Below are 18,009 nucleotides of genomic sequence, written 5' to 3'. Positions count from 1 at the left end.
GGGGAAGCAGGTTCAGAGAGGCTAAGTGACTTGTCCAAGGTCACAATAGGAGACGAGTGATGGAGCTAGAAGTTCCACTCAGAACTAATTTATGTGTTCCAAAACTGGGTGAAACAGTGGAAACAAATGTTAACTCTCAAAAGCGTCTGAGAGCTGGAATTGAGGCTCGGGCCAGAGACCTCTGGACCTCTGCCCTCTGTGATTATACGGGCATTTTCCTCCCGTAGCAGAATGGATCATCATTTTACACATTCCTATGCCCTTCATCACACTAGTGTAAATGTTTGCTTGCTTGTCTCTTTCCCACACTAAGTTGAGAGCTCCTTGCTGCAGACACTAAGGTTATTAGCCTTTAGCCTGGTGGCAATGATTATGATGACAGCTACCAGTATCTGGAGAGTTTATCGTGTGCCCCACCCCAGGGCTGATATCAAGCCAGGTGGTGACCATTCTGACTGCTTATACACAGTTTGTGCTGAGTGCTAAATAATTCCAGTATGATCCCTGCCAAGCACTATGCTGAGTGTCTTTGTCTGTCTTTTCCTCCTGAATCTTTACCGTAACTCTCTGAGGTTCTTCATCCCATTTTACAGATGAAGAAACTGAGACCCAGGGCAGTAAGATTATATTTGCCTGCAGTCACCCACGTAGTCCATGGTGGATGGAGCTAGTTTCTAGCTAACTATAATTAGCCTGAAAAAACAGTTCTTTTATTCATTCATTGATTTATGCATTGGTTTCCTTATTCATTCAAGAAATTTACACTGAGTATAGTATTCATGATCTGTGGCCCCATGACAAGTTACCTCAAAACTCAGGGGCTTCAAACAAAACCAAGCATTTATAAACTCATTTTTATGGGTCAGTAATTTAGGAATGGCTTAGCTGGGTGGTTGTGTTTCAGGCCTGCTCATGAGGCTGCAGTTACAAATGTCACCTGGGACTATGGTCTCATCTGAAGGTTTGACTGGGGCTAGAGGATCTACTGCCAAGGCAGCTTACTCCCATGGCTGTTGGCTGGAGACTTCAGTTGTTCACTTCATGGACCTCTCCATGGGGCTGCTTGAGAATCCTCACCACATGGTGGCTGGCTTCCCCTGAGCAAGTGACCCGAGAGAGTAAGGTGGGCATTGCAATGTCTTTTGTGATCCAGTCTCAGAAATTGCACATTATTTTTGCAATGTCTTATTGGTTATACAGGCCAGACTTCTTCAGTGGCATTGGGGGTTGGGGAGTAGCATTTATACAAGGGCCTGGACACCAGAAGGCAAGGTCATTGAGAGCCATCTTAGAGGATGCCTACAACGAACAACTACTCTGAACCACAACCAAATGTAGGTATCTGAATAATACAGATCTCCTGGTCTAATGGGGATGACAGGCATTATTTATGTAATCACATAAATGAATACATAGGATTGGGGGCTGGGAGACAAATGATATGCTTCTCTTAGAGTGTGGAATAGAACGGGCCAGCCCTGCTGGGCAGATGTGGCCAGGACTCTAGTCCCTGCAACATATTCTGTATGTGCCTTCGAGTAAGTATTCAACCTCTTAGTCTCAGCCTCAGCTAGAAAATGGGGACAATGTCAGTGACTCTAAGGTGTTGAACACATCTCAAGTTATGACGTGTCTACTTCTTAAGTGAATGGATATAAAATAAAAAGGTTCTGAATATTTCCAAAGGGCACTTTGGTGCTAGAAGATTATTTCTTGTTGCTTCCTTTGCTTATATTTGCCATCAGATTTATCTGAGAATTCATTAATTCATTCAACAACCATTTACTGAACATCTACTATGTGTTCCAGCCTTAGTCTCCTGTGCTGGGCACTGGCAATACATCAGTGAACCAGACAGACAAACATCCTTGCCCTAGAGGAGTTTATGATCCACTGTAGGGGCAGCATGTGGGAGGAAGTGGGACTCACCCCACCTGGTCTCAGTTTTCACCAAAGGTGTCCTGATGTCACCATGGACCTCCTGTGTTACTCAACATATTAACCAAAACCAATCAGAAGCTTCAGTCACAGAAAAACAAGCCATCTTGCCACTATGGCAGCCAGAGGATCAGGGATTTCATGGGTGGAAGCATCTCGGGACAGTGGTAGGTCTTCTTATGTTTTAACTACCCATAAAGCTGTACCAATGCATCCAAACTTAATGTCAGCCCTGGCTGCAGTTAACGTAGTTCTTGCTCTTGTATCCCCAATTTCTCCTCCATTGAGGGGAAGCCATCAATATCTCCTACCTCAGATCTCAAAATAAAACCTCGTAAACCTGGTCACTAGAAAAACGCTCAGCAATGCCTGTAATGGGTTGAATGGTGTCAACACTAAAAAGGTATGTTGAAGTGTTAAACCCCTACTACCTGTAAATTTGACCTTATTCGGGAAAAAACCAAAGGCCTTCGCAGACTGAGTAATCAAGTTAAGACGAGCTTGTACTGTTGTGTGGTAGGCACTCCTGCAGTATGACTGGTGTCTTTATCAAAGGAGAGAAATTTAGACCCAGACACAAATTTAGACACACATGTGAGGACACAGACACAGAGGAGGGCACCATGTGAGATGGACAAATGCAGCTGCAAGCCAAGGAACTTCAAGGATTGACAGCTCCCACAGAAGCTGAAAAAAGCAAGAAAGGAGCTTATTCAGAGTACTGAAGGAAGCGTGGCCCTCCTGACAGCTTCATTCCAGACTTCAGCCCCCAGAATTCTGAGAGAATATATTTCAGTTGTTTTAAGCCACCTAGTTTGTGTGGTATTTTGTGACAGCAGCCCCAGGAAACTAATGCAATATTCAAATGCTGAAAAGAAACTTGACGTTCGTTTCCAGCTCAGCATTTCCATTGTACGGATGAGCAAACAGATGAGACCCAGTCAGAGGAAAGCAGTTGCCCAAGGTTACCAAGCAAATGTGTGCCCAAAGTAGGCCCAATCTCCCAGTCCGGGGCTCAGAAGATACCTTTTTTTTGTTTGTTTGTTTCTTGTCATCATCAAGCTCCAGTCATCCTCAATGCTGTTATCATTTATTATTGCTGCAAGAAAGGAGGAGGCTCCAGAGTCTCTGTTTTCCAGTCTGCCGGGCGGTCTGTTTTTGCTGGCTTTGCATGAAAACGGCCAGGCTGTTGGCTCTGCGGGGTAACAGGCTGACTTGGGGTGTGATGTGAGTTGTAAGTACAATGACAGACGGCTCCAGGAACAGCCCTGGGCACAGTCTAGCAGAGTGAACCAGAAAACCACAGCACGTCAAGAGCATCTAATGGCACCATGTGGTTTCTCCACACCGCTCTCTGCCCTCCCTGCCAGGGTGCTTGCGAGCCCAGTGGGACTTTCTTAGTCTTTGTATCACTCCTTGAAGAGGAGGAGGAGGGGAGGGAAGGAGAGTTTCTGCTTGAAGGCCTCAAAGAATTCATTTTAGTATGCATAATGACAGCCTTTTATGCCAACTCTGATTCAAAGGTGCATCATTTTTGGCATGCCCAAATAACATAGAAGATGGGACCCGGGTGACAACAAAAGATGGAAGAAATAAAGAGCTGAGCCAGGCAGCATCCAGGAACTGGAAACTGTTGGATGGCACTAGAGCCATGAGTCAGCCCCCTTGGAGATAGCCTCACTGCAGAGTGGACACAAGCCAAGCACTTACAGATGACCTTTCCTCACCTTCAGCCATGATGTTGGCCTTCAGGAAATGAGAAAGCATCAACCTTCTGCCTGTCCTTGGAGTCGGAACATCTGGTTTGAGACACTGGAGAACTTGTCTGATTCAGGAGAAGCTAGGGGATTTCTCTGCAGGCAAAAGGATTGCAGCGTCCTGAGGCTGTCCCTGACTTTGGAAATCCACGGAAGTTTCAGCCCTGGCTGAGTTGCTCATTTGCTGTAGGACAAAGTCAGTTTGCGCCTCTGAACTTCAGAGTCTTCACTTGTAAAATCAAATATTGATACCTTCTGTGGAGGGTTATGAAGCATCACCTACAAGCTTCCATTATGCACCCTAAAGTGAGATGACCAGTGGATATGTAACCTGGCCCCCTCCTCCCACTTGTCGGCTGGGAAATTTGGGGGAAGACGCTTCAAATTCCCATGGCTCAGTTTTTTGTTTTTTGTTTTTTTCCCCCAGCATGGACCTAAAGCGGATATTATGGGGCTAGACCCATACCCTCCCTACACCGTGCCCATGCAGGCAGACTCAATGGCTTCCGACTGTAACCGTGAGTACCTACGATTCTTTGCCTGAGGGATTTATTTGGACTGCATGTGGGACCTGCTGGAAATGTTGGGATTGACTCCTGGAGGAGCCCTGCACTGTGGTTGACAGGAATTGGGGCCTGATCTCCCCAACTTCCTTGCCATTTGGTGAGACAGCCCTGGCGTGCATCCTTCCTAGAGATTCCCACGGGGACCACATGCAAGTTGCCCACAGTAGGGATGCTGGTAACATGGGGCAAGGACTGAGGCTTGATGAACTTCTTTCCTTTCCCATCTTACCTCCCCACTTCCTTGCACATGCTTCTTGAGATCTCCTCTCAGATCCTCCACTTAGACTCAAATCCTGTCTCAGGGTGGGCTCCTGGAGGCCCCTGATCTCAGCACTGCCTCACAGAGTTACTGTGAGGATGAAATGAACAAATAGATAGAAAATTCCTAGAGGAGTGTCTGTTACATGGCAGGGTTGAGATAAATGATTAGTCTGATCATTGTGAGGATTTAAATAATCTGGGAGCCAGGCTCAGTGGCTTATACTTGTAATCCCAACACCTTGGGAGGCCCAGGCAAGAGGATCATTTGAACGCAGGGGTTCGTGACCTGCCTGGGCAACATAGCAAGACCTCGTCTTTAAAAAAAAAAATTTTTTTTTAAATAGAAAATAAAAATAATCTGGCACGTGGTGCATATAAAGAACCTCAGCCTAATGCTGGACACAGAGTAAGGGCTCCAGCCATGACTGCGTCATTTTGCAGATGTGGAAACTGAGGTTCAGAGGCCTGAGGTAACTGTCCTGAGGTTGCATTCCACAGTGGTGGAGTTCCAATGTAAACCTAGATTGATCCCGCTCCTTATAACCTCTTCAGAGGGAGAAAAGGGGAGCAAAACTGTGGCTATTAGGACAAAGTGTTAACATCGACCCCTGAGCCTCCCTTTCCCTGGCCGGCTGTGAATCCAGAAGCTTGAACAAAAGCAGCTTTGGAGCCTCAAGCCCTGCAGATACAAGGCGTGTAGAAACAAAGCCGTGTCTCTCAGTCCTGGCTGGTGACCCTTCCCCGAAGCTATCCATCACCTGGAACAGGGATTTTATGCACCCTGTACGCCAATCACCTCTTCAATTACCTCTCAGGAGGAGGGAGAAACCCAGTGGTATCTGATGTCCCATTTGATTTAGGGTAAGTCACACTTAAGAGGGCATCTGAGGTTAAAGAACACAGAATTCTGGGCCTGTTTATAAATCAACAGGCTTGAGGTTTTCATTATTCACCTTCTAGATCATGGAGCGATATGACTCACTGGATCATAAAAGAGATCAAATAGCTTTGTTGCTAATAATTCTTTCCCTGACCCGCTCCCTGGCACATTTGGTTTGTAAACAGAGTTTTAATGGCATCCCTTGGACATAATAACATCATTTCTTTATAGCACCTTGGCCGCCTCGCCACTCTTGGCTGTAATCAGGTTTAGGTTTAAGCCTCCCTCATTTGTGGGAGCTAATGTTGTTTGGTGTTTTAAGAACTACTTAGGGCTGGGGAGATTGCCCTTTGAAAGGATTGAACCAGCTCCCTTCAGAACACAGCACTCTGATGAGTCTGGCCTAGAAGCCATGGATACTGTGTCCAGGACCCAGAACTTTGAGATCCCTGACTCTGGCCCTCACCCGGATTCCGCAGGGAAAACCCTTCCTATACAAGTCCTCAGTGACTTCAAAGGTGGTATCTCAACTTGTCGGGAATGTCGAATCAGCTCTTGAAGCCACATATCATTGCGTGGGTAAGACAGGATTGTTCATTAATTCACCATCACACACACAGATGCTCCAGGTTTGAAGCTTCTTTGGTTTGAAGCTCCAGGTTTGAAGGGGGTGGCTTAGTGATCACAAAATAGTGTGAGAAACAGGAAAAAAAAAAAAAAAAGAGTTGAAAGGTCATTAAAAGGATGGAAAATATCCTTCAGGACAAGCTTTCCCAAACATCAGTCATTTCTGTACCACTCTACAATGTGAGCCAAGTCTGAGCACCCTCTTATTATTATATATGTGCTTTGGGGGGTTTAAATGGACTTACTCTAGATACATTTAAAAGTTTGCCATAAATAGGAAGTAACCATAAAAAGAGATGTGGGTCCACATCTCTAATCCAGAACCCCCAGGGCCAGATGTGTTTCAGAATTCAGAATTTTCTAGACTTTAGAAAGGCAACAGGGTCATATACCCCTAGGACTGCACCCTTATTAGATACATTCATAGTTTTGCAGCATAACATATACACATTCACGTTAAGATAGATTTTTTTGTTCATAATGAAGACCATTATATGAAAATGAAAGACTTATATTTTTAAATTTTTTTGACATTGTAATTATACATATTTATACATTATGATTTGATGTTTAAGATAGCTATAGGTTGCATAATTATCAAATCACCTCATGCATTTATCACTCCTTTGTGGTGAGAATACTCAAAAGCTTCTCTTCTGGCTAGTTCACAATACTCAATGCCTGACTGCTAACCATAGTCACCCCACTGTGCAACAGAATGGCAGAACTTGTTTCTCCTCTCTTATTGCAACTTTGCAACTTTGTACCCATTGACCAACATCTCCCCATCTTTTCCTATTCCTGCTGCCCCTTCCTAGTCTCTGGTATCCACTGTTCTACTCTCTACTTCTGTGACATAAATGTTTTAGATCGCACATATGTGTGAGATCATACGGTATTTGTCTTTCTGTGTCTGGCTTATTTCACTGAATAATGTGATGTCTTCCATGTTCATCTATGTTGACACAAATGACTAGATTTCATTTTTTATGACTGAATAATATTCCATTGTGTATATATGCCATTTTAAATTTATTCCTCCATTGTTGGATGTTTAAATTGATTCCATATCTTGGCTATTGTAAATAATGTTGCATTAAACGTAAGAGTACAGATATCTCTTTGATATGTGAATGTCATTTCCTTTGTATACCCAGTAGTAGGATTGCTAGATCATGTGGTAGTTCTATTTTTAATTTTTTGAAGAACCTCCATACTGTTTTCCATAATGGTGATACTAATTTACAGTCTCACCAATAGCATGTAAGTGTTCCCTTTTCTCCACATCCTTGCCAACTTTTATTTTGTCTTTTTGATCATAGCCACTCTGACTAGAGCAAGATGATATCTCACTGTGATTTTGATTTGCAATTCCCTAACGATTAGTGATGTTGAACATTTCTTCATATACCTGTTGGTCATTTGCATGTCTTCTTTTGAGAAACGTCTGTTAAACTCTTTTGCTCATTTTTTAATTGGGTTACTTTTGAGGACTTTAGGGTTTTTTGTTTTGTTTTGTTTGTTTGGTTTGTTTTTTTTTTGCTTTTGTTTTTGTTTGTTTGTTGTTGTTTTTTGATGTTGAGTTAAGATCCTTAAGTTCCTTAAGTTCCTTATATATTCTGGATGTTAAACTCCTTGTCAGATATATAACTTGCAAATGCTTTCTCCCATTCTGTAAGTTGTCTCTTCACTCTTTTAATTGTTTCCTTTGCTGTGCAAAAGCTATTTAGTTTGATGTCATCCCATTTAAGACAAATTTTTAAAAGGCTATACATAATCTCCTGTCTGTTTGGTTTAAGTATAACTATTAAATGGTTTATGAAAAAATTTCCATTTTCAGAGCGCTTAGGACTTTGAAATTTCACAAAAGGGGTTATGAGCCCATACAGTGGGGGTAAAATAAGTGTGATTAAATTCCAGCTGAATATGATAGTGTGCCTGAAGAAACGAGCCAGAGAGAATCATGCTTCCACATTCTAGTATCAACTTGAGCCTCTGTCTTAGATAAAATGGGAAGGATTGGATGAGAAATGAAAAAACAATAACTGCTCAGAATAGACTTCAATGCTGCTTGATTTCAGGCAGTGGGTCCCCAACATCATGTCCAGGAACCCCAGTGGCATGTATCACCCACATGAGGAGATGCCTATCTATAAGGAATAAGTCGTTCAGTAGAACTAGCTAAACCATGGCATAGATGTTCAGATTAAAGGAGTCTTAAGTTTCCATCTATTCCAGGGGTTGGCAAACCCTTTTTGTAACAGACTAGACAGGAAATGTTTTAGACTTTTTAGACCATATAATCTCTGTCATAACTACTTTACTGTTGTAGCACAAACACAACCCAAGAAGATACCTACACAAATGGGCATGATTGTGTTCCAATAAAACTTTATTTACAAAAACAGGCAGTGGGTCATGTTTTGTGCAGCCTTTCACTAACACTTGAGGAAACTGACACCAAGAAGGAAAATGACTCACTCAAGATGATTAGTAGCAGAGCCAAAATCAGAAGCTGTGAATCTAAAGAAATAAAAGGAAAGAGGAGAGAGAAAATCTCAGCTTCTATCTTCAACCCTGGGAATCATTTTAAGGCAAAGTTTCTTGGAAGTCACTCTTCACATTCAAACAAGAAATAGCAGGTTCAAAGTGAAGCAAAGGTGGGAAATCTGCATGGATATTTAAAAGAACATACTTAGGTTCAAGGATACAATGCTTGAAAGGAAAACAGAACTTCTGTGAAGAGTCAATCTTTAGACATCTTCAGCAGGAAAATCACCTGCTGAAATGGATCTGGCTGAAATTTTTCTGCCCTGGGCAAAGGTGGCCTCAAGTTTCCTTATTATTATAGAATAATCTGATCTATTTAGAGAGGTGTGGGCACCAAAGGGGATTAAGTCTAAAAGACTCCAATCAGGAGGATATTATTTCTCCACTCCATTCAATTTAACGAATATTGATGACACTCTGACTTTGTACCAGGAACTGTGCATGTCTTGTTGAAGATGGAAATATGTATGAAATATGGTCTCTGCCCTTAAGAAATTTATAATTAAGAAACAATGTTATTGTCCAGGCACGGTGGCTCACGCCTGTAATCCCAGCACTTTCGGAGGCTAAGGTGGGCGGATCACCTGAGGTCAAGAGTTCAAGACCAGCTTGGCCAACATGGCGAAATCCTGTATCTACTAAAAATACAAAAATTAGCTGGGTGTGGTAGCAGGCACCTGTAATCCCAGCTACTCGGGAGGCTGAGGCAGGAGAATTGCTCGAACCTGGGAGGCAGAGGTTGCAGTGAGCCGAGATCTTGTCACTGCACTCCAGCCTGGGCGACCGAGTGAGACTCCATCTCCAAAACAAACAAGCAAAAAACAATGTGATTACTTCTCATTCTCAGGGAATAAGGTGTTACAGTGATAGAGAAAAATTAGTTATTAAACTTGCTCAAGGAACAAAACAGCTTTGAGTTGTCACATTCATGGAAGAAAAAAAAAAAAAGAACAGCAACCGACAGAGGAAAGTACAGGGAAGGCCCACATCACTCTCCAATCAGAACTACGTGGTCAAACAGGCTTCAGTAACCTCACTGGATTCCCCAATGCACAGTCATGTCAACAGGGAAGGGTGTATTATGAAGTTTCTTCTTCCAATGCCCTTTTGCCCTATACAAAGAGGCGGTGGCCACAGTATGGGATTCTTTCCCATGTCAATTCAGGGAATAGGCATCTGAGAGAGATAAGCATGGCATAAAGAGAGAGAGAGATAGGCAGAGAACAAATCTGAGGAGAAAAAAACAGGATGGTCAAAGAGGAAGAGGCAGAGAAAGAAAGAAGAAGGAGAAACAAGATGGGAGAGGGAAGGAGAAAGAGAGGAGAAGGAGAGAGAAGGAAGAAGATAACAAAGAAAGGGAGAAATGAGAGGGGGAGAAGAGTAGGAAGAAAAGAGAAGAGAGGAGACAAGAAAGAGTATCCTGGCGATTGCATTCAATTCCAACTACAAAGGGCACAGAGGGGATGCCATATGTGATATCTGAGGCCTCTGCTTTCTTTGGGAAGGCATTGAGAGGTTTCAAGTGGGGGAATAGTTAGTTAGATGTATACCATAAGACAAACTCTGTGCCTTCCACAAGAGGATAGGCTGAAGGAGATAAAATGAGACCAGCAAGGAAGCTGTTGCCATTGTCTGGCAAGAAAGATGGAAGAAGGCACAGAATTGAGCTAGCATGAGAAAAATCTGCCCTTGGACAGTGATGGGCTGTGGTGTCAAGAATGAAGTAAGACTTTCATCCACGTCTCTGGATCCAGAAACTTAATGTTTACTGAGATAGGAAGCACAAAAAACAAGGCAAGATTCATTATGAGTAGAAGAAATTCCAAGAACATTCTTAAAATAGAAAGGGAAGAGGAGAAGAAGAAAGCAGCCTAACTTCTGAGCACTTTAACAGGCACCATCTCATTGAATTCTTCCAATGAGCCTATGTGGTTGGCATTATATCCCTTTTTTTACAGATGTAAAGAGTAAATTTCAGGGAAGTTAAGTAATTTGTCCAAGCGCACACAGTTGTGCATCCAAACCATCTTTCTAGCTCCAGTGTCTGTGACCTTTTTATCTCTATCAGAGACACACAAACTGAAAGACATGTGTATTCTATGCCTTCGACCTGGGGTGCCACATATGGGAAATGGGAAAGGAAGATGGCTATAATCTGGTACTGGATATAAATGAATCCCAGGTCTCTTTGGACACCAGATGGTAGGCACCTGGTCTCCAGTTCTAAGCCCAGGTCTTGCCAACAGGTGAGACTCCCAAAATAGAGGATCTAGAGGAATCTCTTATTTTATTGTACCAGGAGGGAGGAAAAGGGAGTCTGTTTTCAGGCTGTTATGCAGTGCAGGGCCTGGTTGGCATTTGGGAAAATCAATCCTTCTAGAAAGAAATGAGGCAGAGCAGCCAAGTTCCTAGGATTATATGTCTCTCACCTGGAAGCCTTCTGCCAAATGACCCCAGGGAAGAGTCAGTCCAATGAAAGATAGGTTTCGTCTCTAAGTAAAACTTGCTTCTAGGGCACCATGAAGCCCCAGGAGGCTGAGAAGAGCCACCCTGAGGAAGGCAGAAGCGGTGAGAGGGAACTCAACATAACAAGCATAATAACAGCTCACCTCTGTCGCCCCTTTCATCTGGAGATCTCAGAGCCATTTACCACCACCCAATTAATTTTCTCAACATCCCCTACACCAGCAACTCCCAAAGAAGGTGTCATTATCGTCCTTTTATGAGCAAGAAAACTTAGAGGTTAGTTGGCTGGCTCAAAGCCACAAAACAGTTGTAAGGCAGAAACCAAATTTGAGATAATTGCCTTCCTCTGATTACAAGGAACCAGAGAGAAAAGACCCATTTGTAGGAGGGGCCCTGATTACCACTTTTAATCATTCATTTATTAATCATTCATTTATTCATCCACCTATCCATCCATCCTTCCATCCACCTATTCATTTATTTATTCATCCATCTGGCCATCATTACTTCCTTCCATCCATTTATTCATCCATCCAACCATCTCCATTGATTCATTCATTCATTCATTCATTTAACAACATTAACTGACATCCTGCTATGTTCCAGGCACTGTGCAAAGTGCTGACAATTACAACCATGACCAAAACAAACCCACGGTATTCGTTCATTTTCACACTGCTACAAAGAACTGCCCAAGACTGGGTAACTTACAGAGGAAAGAGGTTTAATTGATTCAGTTTAGTATGGCTGAGGAGGCCTCAGGAAACTCGCAATCATGGTGGAAGGCAAAGGGGAAACAAGGCGGCTTCTTCACAAGATGGCAGGAAGGAGAATGAACGCAGGAGGAGCTACCAAGTACTTATGAAACCATCAGATCTTGTGAGAACTCACTCACTCACTATCACAAGAACAGTATGGGGGAAACTGCTACCATGATTTAAATACCTTCACTTGGTCTCTCCCCTGATATGTGGGGATTATGGAATGACAATTCAAGATGAGATTTTGGGTGGGGAACGCAGCCAAAACACATCACCCACCATCTAGTGATTCTTCAAATAATCATTTTTTTTTTTCCCATCACGACAAGACTTTGCAGCTAACAAATATATTACCTTTTGTAGAGTCTGTGAAATAAGGGTTTTTATTTCTATTTCACAGCTGAAGAAACTAAGACTTAAGCAAGCCAAGTAATTTCACAGAGCTAAGATCTGGACCCATCATGTGTGGAGCCTTTTCACACTTTACAGCTTCTTTATTAAGCTGACCTCCCCAGTTCCTGGGAAAATCCCCCACGAGAACTTGATTCAGTGAAGGGTTTTGCACACCTTTATCCAGTAGAAGGTCATGTTACCAATAAAGCCTTGAGTTGACTAATGAAGTAGCTAGACTGATGCCCACACTGAACTGGACTTTCATGGGAGCATGAAAATAAAATAATTTACTTAAACCAGAAAAAATAGCAAGTCTGATTAAAATGATCAGGTTCTTCAGGTGTGTGAGTTAAACCATCAACTAAGGCTGAAGGGCACGTATGAAGTCAATTGATGTGGTAATTTTCTTACCGCTCTGATATGGATCAACTATGATGGTCTCTTCAACAGGCACCCACTACCCTTCATAGATGAACCAATTTTTCTCTGTTTCTGTTAGAGAACACCAAGAGAGAGAAATGAGACAAGAGACTGGCTGGTCATTCCAGTATTGTGTGCCATTTAAAAGCAGCAAGGACATCCCAAGGTGACATTAGCACCATTTAACAAACTGCATTCAAAAATGGCCATGTCAAACTTCTCCACTAGATTGCGAGCTTCTTGAGGATGGAGTCATGTCTGTCTGACTTAGCAAAACCCATAACCCTAGTCTAATCATGAGAAAAACATCAAACAAACCCCAATTGAGGGACATCCTACAAAATATCTTACCAGTTCTCCTCAGCTGTCAAGCTCCTCCTCAAAGCTGTCAAGGTCATCAAAAAGAAAGTCTGGGAAATGGCCACAGCAAGAGGAGCCTAAGGAGATGGGACAACTAAATGTAGTGTGATATCCTGGATGAGATCCTAGAACAGAAAAAGGACATTGAGGACACACTAAGGAAGTTTGAATAGTGAAGTATGGGTGTTAATAATAATGCATCAATATTGGTTCATTCACTGTGACAAATATACCATACTCATGTAAGATGTTAATTATAGAGGATACTGCATGTGGGACAGGTGAGAGCTCTATACTATCTTGATGATTTTTCTGTAAATCCAAAACTCTTCTGAAACTTTTATTTAAAAAAAAAATGTAAAATTGAACAGTATAATAAAAAGTGAAGCAGAATGAAGAGGAGAAATTGCTTTTTGGCTTTTTAGTTTCAGTCTGATAGAGTTTGTATCTTTCTGAGACTGTGTGGATATTCTTGTGTAAAATGTATTCATCACCCATTCCTTCCATGCATAGGTAGCTGTTGATTTTTTCTGTTGATTTCCAGGTACTTTGGCTACCTAAGGCACCTGTGGTCATCATCTTGCTCATAGAGAGGCAAAAGTTGTACTGGGGTGTATCTATTCTGAGGGTCCTCAGCCTATCTTATTGATCCTGTTGTCCTCTTTCTACTAAGTCAAAGGTAATACATCAGTGGGACTATAGACTTCAACATGGAAGGACAAACCACCAATGAGGAATGAGGCAATATTCTCATGAAAAGCCACCGTAGCCTATACCCTCTGCCATCACAAGCCAGGCCTGATGTTGGGATATTGCCTGCCCTCTAACTATTCCTTGGGTAAGTGATCACTATGGAGGCTGCTAACTGGGAAGCATGGGTAATCCTAAATTAGTCCTGGCAAATGCCTCTGCACTAATAACCCTTGGCACTCCCCTCACACCTTTCACCCAGGTAATCTCAAATAACTTGTCCAAACGTTCATTAATCTGGCCCACAACACCCCTGCTATTATTAAGCCCATTTTACAGATGGAAAAACAAACATGAAGCAATACCACTTGGGCAATGAGTTGGTGGCTTCATCCCCAACCCAGTCGCAGGTTCTGTGAGGAAAGGAGTGAAGTCAGTAGGTGCAGCAGCTGGGTACTCAGTGACCCCTGGTCTTGCCTCTAGTTTCTTGGCAATATGGAGAGTCAAATATTGGCCACACGGGAACAAAGAGGCTTTAAAGTCAGACAATTGGGTTTTGAGTTTGTGAACTGGAAGTTCACATACTGTGTGATCATGGGGAAGTTGCATAACCTCTGTGTTCTTCCATTTCCCCCAACTATTAAATGAAAAGTAAAACTTACCTTACTTCCTCTCACTGGAGGAAGATTTAGAAGATAGCATGAGTATAGTCAACTGGGGACAAGAAGGAAATGAGATTCTTGCTGAAATTCAATGCCTTAGATTCTCACTTGAGCCTTTAGGATGGAGCACAGAACCAGGGAGACAAGATCTCAGAACGGAAACTGAAGGGTAAGTATAAGGGACAGAGCTTAGGGAGTGGTTAAAAGGAAGTCAAGTAAGTTTTGATTGAGTCTTCAGCCATCAGCCAAGAGAGGGCCTCCAGGAAGCATGGTGTCACAAGGATATTCCAAAGGACTGCTGTTGGGAGGATAAAGTTTCTGACAGGAAAGTTGAAGGGGACAGGGGAATCTTCATTCTGTACCAATCCTCCTGCCCCACCAGTGCACCAACTTGCAGTGGCCTAGCTGATTCTAGCCAGTCAAAAATTGGAGGAAGCAGAAATCTTTAATCCACAATGGACAAATGCTGGAGCCTGGGAACTGGTTCCATATGTTGTTCCCTCTGAATAGTCAGTGAGATGCATGGTGGGCTGGGCACCCTCCTTCTGACCACTTTAAACAGGGAGCTTTCCACCTGAGTACCAACTGTGAAAAACATGCCCCCACTTCTCTCCCATCTCACTATGCAGCTGAGTGACCTGCTGGGCAGGCACAACAGCCAAGGTGACTCAGCATTTGAGTCATCCCCTGTGCCCCACACATGTTCACACACATACACTCAGACTCACATACACACACACTTTCTCACACTAACACACGTACTCTCACACACACACACGTTCACACACATACACATACACTTTTATACACCCTCACACTCACACATTCTCACACACACATATGCTCACACATACACACTCACACACACTTTCACACTCTTACACACATGTGCACACACGTTTCACACACATGCTCATACACACTTTCTCATTCACACATGGTCACACACTTTCCTCACACATTCACACATGCTGACACACACTCACACACACACACACTTTCTCACACACGCTCTTTCACACACACATACACTTTCTCACACATGCTCTTTCACATACACACATACACACTGTCTCCCACACGCTCTTTCACATACACACACTCATACGCATTCTCAGACTCACATACATTCTTACACTCACATTCACATACAATTCTCACACACACACACTGACATTCCCACACACACTTTCACACACTTGCATGCACATGCACTCATACTTTCACACACTTTCTCACTCATACACCTTTACACTCTCACACACTCACACATTCCCTACACACTTTTACATGCATGTGTGCACACACACTCTCACACTGTCACACTCACATTCATATACATGTTCTCTCTCCACCCACTCACACACTGTCACACATTCCCACACACATTCACACACCCTTTCACAAACATGTAGGCACACATGCTCAGACACACTTTACACACATGTATGCACACACACTCACACTCACATTTCCATACACACTTTCACACACACATGGATGCACACCCTCACACACTTTCACACATATGAACGCACACACAGTCACATTCCCACAGTCTCCATACATTCACACACATGCTCACATTCTCATACACATTCTCACTCATTCCCACTCTCCCACACACTTTCATATACACACATAGCCTCACACACATGCACACATAGTCCCTCACACTCTCACACACTTTCACACATGTATGCACACACACGCACTCTCACATTCTCATGCTCTCCATACACTCACACACACATTCTCACACACACACTCACATTCTCACACTCACACATTCTCATCACTCTCCCACACAACCTCTCAAACACAGCCTCACACATGCACACACAGTCTCACACACGTTCTCACACTCACACACTCTCACACACCTACACACTCTCTCACACACACACCCCATTTCAGGTGAACCATGTGGATGAGCAGTTCCCAGGATCCACAGAGCACAAGAGGTTCCCAGAGGAGCCCTCAGTCTCCTGAACTTCCTGCTGAGCAACCATTGCCTGTATCTTGCTTCTCCCACCAATGACCTGGTGTGAAGGAAGAGGTGAACGAGAGACAAAGAGAGGAGGGAGAGAAGGACAAAGGAAGGGAGGGAGGGAGTTAATATTATACAGACTTCAGAAGGGATCAGGCATAGCCTTCTCTATCACCGCATCCCATCATGTAGTAGATTTCAAGAAATGCTTTACTGAATGACATTGAATTTCTGTAAGATCCCCCGTCTCTGCTGCCTTTGTGGACCTGCCCAGTAAATCTCCCTGCCGTCCTAGGGCAGGGTAAAAGCAGAAAGGCGAAGTCCAGGCTAGAGGGCTTAACTCAGAAGAAGGCAAATAGCCAGGCCATTGAAACGGTGAGTGACTGAGTTGGTATGTGAGGAACAGAAAAACGGAAAGGTGGAAAGTCAGCTTACTCATAATATAAAGTTGTTATAAGGATGAAACAACACAGTGCATGCTGAGCCCTCATCACAGGGCCCACATGCTCCTCACAGGTGCTGCATAAATAAATGCTAAGAAGTTGTAAATAACAATGCAAATAATTGGAGCCGCAGTTTAGTGTCTTGTTCCCATCCCAGCCTGAATAAATGCTTAAGGTGCATTCACAAGGTGGGGTGAAGTGAAGCAGGCTGGATCTAAATGAGCTATACTCTCATTCATTCACTCAACATGGGGCCAGGTGTGGGTACACAGAAGTAGACACGTGTCAGGGCATGTGCACAAACAGATAAGTAGGATATTGTCAGAGTGGCAAGTGCAATGGATAAAATAATAAGGCAGTGGGGCAGAGAACGATGACTAGGTGGGGTATGAGGACAGTTGGAGAGGGCCTCTGAAAAGGTGACATTGGATCAGAAAGACCTAAGTGATGAGGAGCTGGCCATGCAGAAATTGGCAAGAGGGTCACAGACAGTGGGAACAGCAGATGCAAAAGTCCTAATAAGAACAAGCTTGGCATATCCAAGGGCTGCGTAGGGTGGGAGGAGGGGCTCCCAGAGTAATTATTGAGTGCAGATGCTGGGAGAAGCTTCCCTGTTCCCATGGTGATCTCAGAGAGCAGGCTGGGTATCGATACTGGATCAGAGATGAGCACAGTTGGATCTGAGAGGGTGGACCTTGCCTTACTCTAAGAATCTGAAGGCCAATGAATAACTTCACTTCCAATCTTGGACACAATGGTCTTCCACATGGGCAAAGAGTCTAAATGAAGGCTATTTGTTGCAGAAATGCAACATGCTGCTCACTCAATTTGAAAACCTCCGCCGGGCGCGGTGGCTCACACCTGTAATCTCAACACTTTGGGAGGCCTAAGAGGGCGGATCATGAGGTCACGAGATCAAGACCATCCTGGTTAACATGGTGAAACCCTGTCTCTACTGAAAATACAAAAAATTAGTCAGGCAAGGTGGCGGGCGCCTGTGGTCCCAGCTACTCGGGAAGCTGAGGCAGGAGAATGGCATGAATCCAGGAGGCGGAGCTTGCAGTGAGCTGAGATTGTGCCACTGCACTCCAGCCTGGGCGACAGAGTGAGACTTCGTCTCAAAAAAAAAAAAAAAAAAAAAAAAAAAAGAAAGAAAGAGAGAAAGAAAACCTCCAAGGACAAAAAAATAAAGCTCTGTATGAAAGATGATGGTTGGTAATAAATACGATGCAGCATTAGGACAAA

General features: G+C 43.4%; 1 long non-coding RNA gene across 1 annotated transcript in view; it reads left to right on the top strand.

Moving 5' to 3' along the window:
- The first annotated feature begins 1,966 nt into the window (after positions 1 to 1,966).
- The window catches only part of LOC103239192 (uncharacterized), a 28,730-nt gene continuing 12,687 nt past the window's right edge, over positions 1,967 to 18,009 (top strand). Inside the window, exons 1-3 of the long non-coding RNA XR_499449.3 lie at positions 1,967 to 3,891; positions 4,123 to 4,213; positions 13,653 to 13,817. This is a non-coding gene — a long non-coding RNA (uncharacterized lncRNA). The remainder of the gene's footprint in view (positions 3,892 to 4,122; positions 4,214 to 13,652; positions 13,818 to 18,009) is intronic.

Source organism: Chlorocebus sabaeus, chromosome 11 (genome assembly GCF_047675955.1).
Source record: "Chlorocebus sabaeus isolate Y175 chromosome 11, mChlSab1.0.hap1, whole genome shotgun sequence".
NCBI classification, from domain to species: Eukaryota; Metazoa; Chordata; class Mammalia; order Primates; family Cercopithecidae; genus Chlorocebus; species Chlorocebus sabaeus.
This window is presented reverse-complemented; position numbering and strand designations above follow the sequence as displayed.